Source organism: Mandrillus leucophaeus, unplaced genomic scaffold (assembly GCF_000951045.1).
Source record: "Mandrillus leucophaeus isolate KB7577 unplaced genomic scaffold, Mleu.le_1.0 Scaffold299, whole genome shotgun sequence".
NCBI classification, from domain to species: Eukaryota; Metazoa; Chordata; class Mammalia; order Primates; family Cercopithecidae; genus Mandrillus; species Mandrillus leucophaeus.
The window spans coordinates 2,958,521-2,969,031 of NW_012103131.1; positions in this window are offsets into that span (position 1 = coordinate 2,958,521).

Genomic DNA, 10,511 nt, shown 5'->3' on the forward strand with positions numbered 1-10,511 from the left:
TGACCTGCCCTAAACATGCCACATCACGTCCCACGTGACCTGCCCTAAACATGCCATACCACATGCCGCCTCTGGCCCACCTGCTGCCTCTAGGCCTGGTGTGCCCTCCCCTTCTACTCTCATGTGACGAGGTTTAACTCATCTCAAAAGTCCACTTAAAACATCGTGTCCTCAGTGGAGCTCTTCATCTGCCCTGACAGGTGGACAGACCATCTTCCTGACACAGCCCTACTTCCCCACTGTTACACATGTGAACGTGGATTGTCCACCTCCCTGGGAAGGCTGGTACTGGGAACTCTGGAAGGCAGGGGCCAACTCTCCAAGACTCAGATGTCCCACAGTGGGGTTCTGCTCATCACAGACACTTAAAGAAGGCGTGTTGAAGGAGCGCCTGCTCAGGCAACCCCAGCAGACAGGTTCCAGCAATCTGTGCGTGTGTGTACTGACTTATGCAGAGTCAAATGCCCAGCAGAAAGTGGACAACCCAGAGACACGTGCAAACATGTGGGAAGTCGGACATATCACGATGTGCAATCTCAGGAAAACGCAGGTGATGCCGGCAAATTCTTTGGGCTCAGGGATCTTTTCTTCCCATTGTTTTCTTTCTCCAGAGGAATGTAAAAAAAATACCTAAAAATAGGCCAGGCACAGTGGCTCACGCCTGTAATCCCAGCACTTTGGGAGGCCAAGGTGGGTGGATCACGAGGTCAGGAGATCGAGACCATCCTGGTTAACACGGTGAAACCCCGTCTCTACTAAAAGTACAAAAAATTAGCTGGGTGTGGTGGCTGGCGCCTGTAGTCCCAGCCACTTGGGAGGCTGAGGCAGGAGAATGGCATGAACCCGGGAGGCAGAGCTTGCAGTGAGCCGAGATCGCGCCACTGCACTCCAGCCTGGGCGACAGAGTGAGACTCCGTCTCAAAAAATAAATAAATTCATAATAAAAAATAAAAATATACATCAGAAAGAGAAAAAATTATCACAATCCTGCACTTGGAATATAAAGTAAAAAGTGGTATTCTTGCCTTTTCAATTTCTTTAATTTCACACCTGGGAGAGAAACACCACCAACAGTTTGGAGCATATCCTTCCAGGTATTCTTCTGAAAGGATATGAAAAAATAGGCACATATACTTTAGTAAAAATATATAAATAAAATAGGGGTATGTTATGTGTATTGTTCTGCAAATATCTTTTATCCCTTAAAAAGGTATCTTTCCCCCAGTCAGTATGTATAGCTTTTCTTCATTGTTTTTGACAGTTGCATATTATTTCATTATGTGGATGTACTGTTATGCTTTCATAATACTACAGACTTCTGCAATGTAAACTAACGTGTTTACATCTAGCACTAATACATGATTTTGAAGGAACCATATTCCCAATAAAGAGCTATGGGCCTAGATTATTGGCTAAGTCAAGGAAAGTACTAAAATGCATTCACTTGCAAAAGATGCTTTATAATTGAAAATAAAAATTTCTCTCCCTCCCCTACCTTTTTAAAGCCCACATACTGCCTATTGGAGATTACTGTGATATTTTTACATTTATCATAAAGTCTCTTCTGCAGAGAACTTGTTGAAGAGGAGGCAAGTCTCATGCATTTCTGTCCTCCCTCTCCTCCTTCCCACCCTCCTTTTCACTCATTCTCAACCAAGAAAACCTAAGCATAAATCTGCCTTCAATGGCCCACAGAACAGGTCATCTCAACACATTTGAGAAGACTTGGTGGCTGGCCTGGTGAATCGTTTGGGAATTTTTGAGTTATGAGTTCCTGCCATAGACATATATATCAATAAATCACCAAACAAGCAAGAAGTACTCAGGATCGTTTGCCTGCAGGTGTATTTGTTTATAAACAATTAGATTCAACACAACTACAGAAAGGTATTTTCATTCTATTCTAGCAAATGCAACAATGAAGTTTGGTGGATGGAGAAGTTCTTGCTCCATATAAAAATAAAAAAGTTCAGGCCGGGCACAGTGGCTCATGCCTGTAATCCTAGCACTTTGGGAGGCCTAGGCAGGAGGATCACCTAAGGTCAGGAGTTCAAGATCAGCCTGGCCAACATGGCAAAACCGTCTCTACTAAAAATACAAAAATTAGCCCGGCATGGTGGTGAGCACCTGTAATCTCAGAGACCAAGCTACTCAGGAGGCTGAGGTTGCACTGAGCTGAGACTGCACCACTGCACTCCAGCCCGGCAACACAGTGAGACTCTGTCTCAAAGACAAAACAGAGCAAAACAAAAAAATGTTCAGTGCACCGCAGCAATATGTTCTGAACAGTATTCCTGGATTTGTATTTTTTATGAAAATAATCTGCTGCTCTCAGTTCACTTGTAAAGTTGACTGACCAGTAGCCACGAGAAAAATATTTACATACAGAATTTCAAGACTGAGTTTCTTTTGTGGAAGACAGTTGGGTGTTGTTGAATATCAGAGACCAAAAACAACAGATGAATTACATGGCACATACAGTCGAGATGGTAAATATCCAAGGAATTGGGATTTTGTGGTGAAACCTAAAGGATCTTCTGGCCAATCTCTTCTTCTCACCTCCATGATCTTAATAGAACTTGGTAATTTAAACAATATGCATTTTGACTATGAGTAGTTTGAAAGCTAAGTGACTCTAAGTCAGAACCTTCCAATCAGAAGTGAGAGCGCGTAGGGTTAGGCTGTCTTTAAGACATCAGGAAATAGCATGAGATGTTTCCTGATTCCAAGGGCATACATGTTAATTTAGAGTTTATTTAGGGATTTCTTAGAACTGGAAGGGCTCTTGGAGTCACCTGGTCTCAAGGCCTCTGGCATCAGAAGACCACAGCCTACTGGTAGGATATCTTCTCATGACTCATGGTGGTAGATACAGAGGCCAGAACAGCAGAGCAGCTGGACATCTACAGGGGGACACCTTAGAAATGAAAGATCCACAGAAGGGCTGAGATCTAAACTCTGCTGAAACCTCTGGATGATTGCTAATGTCTGCACATGCATAGAGACCCCAAAAAGCCTAGCCAAAAAATAAGCAGAAACCAGGGGGCAGGGCCCACCTTGAAAGACAGACTGGTCCTGGTGAAAAGAGCTGTGTCTTTGAATCTGTGTGTTCCAGACCTACTCAGAGCTTGGGCAGCAGTAAGCAGAAGCCTAACTGGCTTGAGGCATCAGAGGGAAGAACCGAACCTGGCAGGGCAACTGGAAGTTCTGAGGACCAAAAAGAAGAGTCCCAAAATCTGAATGCAAACTGTGTCTAATTGCTGATTCTTGGACTCTGCAAGCATATTCTTCAAACACTTGGCAGGTGGGTGTAAGGGCACTAGGCACTGTTGTAGTTCATGTGCTGTCATTAATTTACTGTCTCATCTTGTCGATGGGGCAGGCAGCAGCCAGGTCTGTGGCTCCTTCAGCTCCTGCCAGGTCCCCTTCAGCTTCTCTAACGTCTGAGCCAACCCCATCACTAAATGCAGAAGCAACAAACAGACACAAACTGTTTAACCATCTCCCCTAATTACGTAAGGTCAAATCCCAATTAAATTGCATATTCTCTATCACCTAGTGGTTCTTGCCGTTGCTGTTGTTTTTAAATCACACTCTGACCACTATGCCATTCAAACAGTTAGCATAAGAAACCTGGAGTGGCTATAGTAATGTCAGATGAAATAAACTTTAAGTCAAAGAGAGTTACTAGAGACCAAGATGGATAATTCATAATGGCAATGGGGTTATATGGTAGGAAAATAAATCAGTTATAAATGTAGGTCTGAGTAATAACAGGGTTGGAAAATACAAGAACAAAATGAAGAAAACTAAAAGGACAAATAGAAAATATCTACAATTATAGTTGGAAATTTCAATACTCATATTTCATTATTGATTTCAAAAAAGTCAGTAAATACATGGAAGACTTGATCAACACTCTCAACCAATTGGACTTAGTTGAGATTTATTCCATCCAATAAGAGCAGAATACACATTATTTTCAATGACACATGGAACATTAAAATAAACCATATGCTGGGCTGTTAAACAAGTCTCAGTACATTTTAAAAGATTGAAACAATACATGTGTTCTCTGACCACAACAGAATTAAACTAGCAGTCAGCAACAGACTGTATCTCTGGAATGTCTCCAAGTATGTGGAAATTAAACAAACACTTCTAAATAACCTATACATAAAGAAAGAAATTTCAGGAGAAAGTAGAACTTTGTTTTGAATTGAATGAAAATGAAAGCACAATTTGTCACAATTTATGATAGGCAGCTAAAGAAGTGCTTAGAGGGAAATGAATAGCTATAAATGCTTGTATTAGAAAAGAAAAAGTTCTCAAATCAATAATCTGAGTTTCCACCTTTAAAAGCTAGAAATAGAAGAGCAAATTAAACCCAAAGTAAATAGAAAGAAGGAAATAATAAAAAGTAAAATTCAGTGAAATAGAAAACAAAAATCATAGAGAAAATAACTGAAACCAAAAGGCTTTTCTTTGAAAATGTCAATAAATTCAATAAAGTTCTATCTAGATTGATTAAAAAGAAAGACAGAAGGCACAATGTGCCAATATTATGAATGAGAGAAGAGACACTAATACAACAATTCTACAGGCATTAGGTAAACAATTAGGAGTTATTATGAAAAACTCAATGCAATGCACGTGATAACTTACACAAAATATACAAATTTCTTTTTTGGAGTGCAGTGGCTCAATCTGGGCTCACTGCAACCTCCGCCTCCTGAGTTCAAGCAATTCTCCCACCTCAGCCTCCTGAGTAGCTGGGATAATAAGCGTGCACCACCACACCTGGCTAATTTTGTTGTATTTTTAGTAGAGACGAGGTTTAACCATGTTGGCCAGGCTGGTCTCAAACTCCCGACCTCAAGGGATCTGCCCCTGCTTGGCCTCCCAAATTGTGGGATTACAGGCATGGGCCACCACATCCAACCTACAAATTTCCTGAAAGACAATATCACCAAAATAAACTCATTAGGACATAAAAATATGAATAGTCCTATATTAATATAAAAAATGAATTCTCAATTAAAATCATTCCTGCAATGAAAATTCTAGATATTAATGACTTTAGTGGTGACTTGTATGAAATATTTAAGAAAGAAATAATACCAATTCTATAGAAAATCTTTCAGAAAATAGAGAAAGAGGAAACACTCCAACTTATTTTATGAGTCCAATATCACCCTGATATCAATGCCAAATAAAGACATCAGGGGAGAAAAAAGAATCTATGAACCAATATCGTGCATGAACAAAGAAGCAAAAATCCTTAAGAAAATATAGATGACCCTTGAACAACACAGGTTTGAAATGTACAAGTCCACTTACCTGTGAATTTTCTGTTGCCTCTGCCACCCCTGAGTCAGCAAGACCAGCCTCTTCTCTATTTCCCCCTCCTCAGCCCACTCAACATGAAAATGATGAGGCTGAAGACCTTTATGATGAGCCACTGCCACTTAATGAATAGTAAATATATTTTCTTTTTTATGTTATCTTAATAACATTTCTTTTGTCTGGCTTACATATAACATGCAAAATATGGGTTAACTGATTATGTTACAGTAATGTTTCTGGTCAAAATTAGGCTATTGAGTTTTGGGGGAGTCAAAAGTTATATGCAAATTTTTGACTGCCTGGGGGTCAGCACCCCTAAGCTCTGTGTTGTTTAGGGGTCAGCAATATTATAAAATCAAATACAGAATAAGAAAATGCATATAGCAGGAATGCAAGGTTGGTTTATTGTTAGAACATCAATCACTAAAAATTACAATATCAATGGAATAAGGAGAAAACCATGTGGTTAACTCAACAGAAGCAGAAAAGGCAGATAAAACTTGATAAAACTTGTCCCTGAAAACTTTCTGTAAACCAGAAGCAGAATGAAACTTCCTTAAACTGATACAAGGTATTTATGAAAAGCTTATAGCTAATATCATACTCTACCATACTTGATAAAATAGTAAGCATTTTCCTCTCTAGGATTAGAAATAGGTCAAGGATGTCCACTCTCACTGATTCTATTCAGTTTTGTACTAGAAATCCTAAAGTTTGCAATAGGATAACAAAAAAGTCATACAGATTAGAAAGGAAGAAATAAAACCATCTTTATTTTCAGGAAGTATGACTGTATACATAAAAAATCTTAAGGAATCTCCATAAAGTACTATAAATAATCAATGAGTTTAGCAAGATCCCAAAATACAAGGTGAGTATACAAAAGTCAGTGACATTTACATGTGCTGGCAATGAACAATTGAAAAATGTCATTTTAAACTACCATTATAGAAACATCAAAAATATGAAGTATTAATAAAAGATGTACAAGACCTGGACATTACAAAATATTGATAAGTTTTAAAATATAATGAAGAGAAGAGCTGTAACATGCACAGGAACTAGAAGATTCAATACTGTGAAGATACTAAGTTTTCCTAAAATTGATCTATAGAGTCAAGGTAATTCTGATCAGGGTAATTCTGATCAAACTCTTAATAAGCATTTTTTTATAGAAATTGACAAGTTGATTCTAAAATCTGTATGAAAATTCAAAGGACCTAGAATGGCCAAAACAATTTTTTAAGCAAGAACAAAGTTGGAAGACTCAAGCTACTGGATTCCAGGCTTACTACTGTAGAGCTGCAGTAATAAAACAGTGTGATATTGGCATAAGGATAGACATATAGACCAAGACTCATTTATATGCTTAATTGTTTTCCATAAAGGGACCAAGGTAACTCAATGTGAATTTTTTTTTTTTTTTTTGGATGGAGTCTCACGCTGTTGTCCAGGCTGGAGTGCAATAGTGTGATCTTGGCTCACTGCAACGTCTGCCTCCTGGGTTCAAGCGATTCTCCTGCCTCAGACTCCTGAGTAGCTAGGATTATAGATGTGCACTACCACAACTGGATAATTTTTTTTGTATTTTAAGTAGAGACAGGGTTTCACCATGTTGGCCAGACTGGTCTCGAACTCCCGACCTCAGGTGATCTGCCTGCCTTGACCTCCCAAAGTCCTGGGATTACAGGCGTGAGCCACAGTGCCCAGCCTGAAATTTTGGTCTTTTGAATAAAGGGTGCTGGAACAATTTGTTGGCCATATAGAAAAAATAAATCTCAATCCTTACCTCCCATCATACATAAAAATTAATTTAAAATAGATTGTAGATCTAACTGTATGAGCTTAAAACTAGAAAACTTCTATATGTCAACATGAAAGGAAAACTTTGTGACCATCAGCTATAAAAGATTTCTTAGAACACAAAAGTTTAAAAACTTCTGCTCTTCAACAGAGTTATGAAAATGAACAGGTAAGCCACAGTCTGAGGGAATACATATATTTATAAAACACATATCTGACAAAAAGCTGGTGTCCAGGATATATAAAGAACTCTTACAACTAAACAAGCCAAAATTAAGACAAACAACCCATTTTTTTAAAAAAGGAGCAAAAGATTTGAACAGACACTTCACAAAAGGAGATCTACAAATGACCAAGAAGCAAATGAGAAAATGCTCACAGAAACAAATCAAAACCTTAGCGAGAGGCCATTAATCAACCATTTTAGTGTCAAAACAACAAACTGATGATATCAACTAGTATTGGTGAGGATAGAGCAAGTGGAACTCTAATATATTGCTGGTGAAAATACAAAATGGTACAGCCACTTTGTAAACCAGTTTGAGAGTTTTATTGAAGTTAAACATATACTTGCCATATGACTCTTAACAATACTCTTTCTACCTAAGAGAAATGAAATACATCTACACAAAGACTTGTACATGAATGTTCACAGCAGTATTCTTCATAATAGACCAAAACTAGAAATGACCCAAGTGTCTATCATAGGGTTAAGGGATAAACACATTGCGGTTTATCCATTCAATGTGGATATTACTCAGTAATGAAAAGGAACAAACTATGGATACAGAAAACAACATGGATAAATCTCAAAAACATCATGCTAAATGAAAGAAGACAGGCACAGAAGATTGCATGATGAGTATTCCATTTATGAGATCCTAGGAAAGGCAAACTATAGTGACAAAAGTAGGTGGCTGGGGGTCAGGGTTAAGGGAGAGGATTGGCTGCATCAGAGCATGAGAGGACTTTGGGGTGATGAAGTGTTCTATGTCACAATTGGGTGGAGCTTATGCTACTGTGTACCTGTGCCCAGACTCACTGAACCTAAGATGGGTGAATTTTATTGCATACAAATTTACCTCTATTGTGCCTCCCAAAGGCAAGAATAATTTCTGGACAGACAAGGACTTAGGTAGGATATTTACAAAAACTATTCATTCTTCCTTGCTGTACATACACAGCCTATTACCTGAAAAGGGATAGGTAGATTTTTGCTTAAGATCAGAAGACATGGGTCAGATTCTGTTAATCCCACCATGACTTTGGGATGTCAGAAGGGGTTTTCCCCAGGGTCTCCCATAATCATGTGTAGCGGTGGTGACTACTCTTTCCTTTCTCCTACCAACAGCTACAACCCTTATAAACCATGGCTTAGATTGGATTGTTTGTAAGACAAAGGATCAGTGCTTGGGGGGATGGATACCCCATTCTCCATGGTGTGATGATTTCTCATTGCACACCTATATCAAAACATATGTACCCCATAAATATACACACCTACTATGTACCCACAAATATTAAAAATTAAAAAACAAATAAACCATAGGAGGCTTAGAATGAGTTGTATACCTGCACCTTTTCCTTTTTGTCTAGCATGACACCTTCAGGCAGGAGCAACCCAATGAGACTCTTTTATTTTAACAGTGTACATTTGAATGTCCTGTGGTACCCAGTTCCCTTTCCATCCACCATCATCTACAAGTTCCTCCTTATCTATTCCAAATTCCTAATGCTTCCATCTTCTCTCATTCTCTTCTCTGTTACTTCCCACAAGGTCAATGAAGCAAAGCTGATAACCATTTTCTGTAAAACGACATTTTCTACGCTTGAGGAGAATCATTAAATCATACTCCATTCTTCCATTCTTACACACTGAGATAAATACTCCTCATATTTGTGAGTTTCCTACTTCCTTATATTTCTCCTCAGAGACAGGCTCCCGGGAGCCTGGATGGGAGCCTGGATGGGAGCATCCCTTCTGGATGGGAGCACACTGTAGGAAAAGGCATTGTTTGCCAGGAGCTTCGAATCTGGTGTTCCAGAAAGTGGGAAATAGGTTCAACTTGTGTTTCTACTACTTACTCACTGATAATCTTACTTACTGATAATCTTACTAACTGATAATCTTACTCACTGATAATCTTGGGACAAGTGGCCTTTGAGTCTCAGTCTCTCCATCTGATTATTGGGTGTCCTAATATTTACGAGAAGTGCTGACGATGAGCAGATGCTCACTGATTCCCTCCCCAATCCCTGCTCCCCAATCCAGAAACCTGCTGACTCTCCTCCTCCCTTGGAAAGTGTCCCTTGGAGAACGCTATGATGGAATTCTACTTACTTGGATGATTAAGGTATTGCTTAGACACTGTATTTTTGAAAATTAATGAAGCAAGATAATAATACCTAGTATTGATACAGTCTTTGGTCTGTTATCTTAATGATGCTTTATGAAGCTACTATAAAACTGTTAAGTAAGATTACTGAAAATTAATTAATATTTATTATACTCCTGGAAGCAAAGCAGAGCCTTTATAAATCAGGTATGGCGAACTGAAGAAAATTCTTCCTGAATTTGCAGGATCCAGTGGCACTGAGGCTGTTGACTTGTAGCTAAATTAACCCTCAATTTTATCCAATACTGCTGAAATCAGCAGGGATCCTCAAATGAGAAACCTGGCAAGAACTAAGGACTAAGAAGAAATAACTCAGAATTCACTCAGGACCCAAAATCCATTGGAAAGTACGGTACTTCAGATAATGCCTGCAAAATGACAATAACTGTCCTTTTCCCTTTTATTTCCCTTTCTTTTAACTTTGTCACTGGCATCCTAATTTGTTGGCCTCTCATTAGTACAAACCCATTCTTTCAGGGGAAAGGAGAGGAGGGGGTGGTCAGTGGCAAGGAGGGAATGACAGATGCGAAAAATGCTGGACTCAGAGTGGCTCTGACTTAGCAAACTTTCATTTTGTGCTGCAGCCATACTCTGTTTACCTGTCCCTGTTTTAAACTGGGTGGCCTGGTGGTATCTGTAATCTGGTGACTTGATAAATGAACAGAGACTTCTCAAAAGAAGACATACACATGGCCAACAAGCATATGAAAATATGCTCAATATCACTAATTATTAGAGAAATGCAAATCAAAACCACCATGAGATACACCTCATACCAGTCAGAATGGCTATACTAAAAAGTCAGAAAATAACAGATGTTGACGAGGTTGCAGAGAAAAGGGAATGCTTATCCGCTGCTGGTAGGAATGAAAATTAGTTCAGCCACTGTGGAAAGCGATTTGGAGATTTCTCAAAGAACTTAAAAGAGAACTATCATTTGACCCAGCAATCCCATTCCTGGGTATA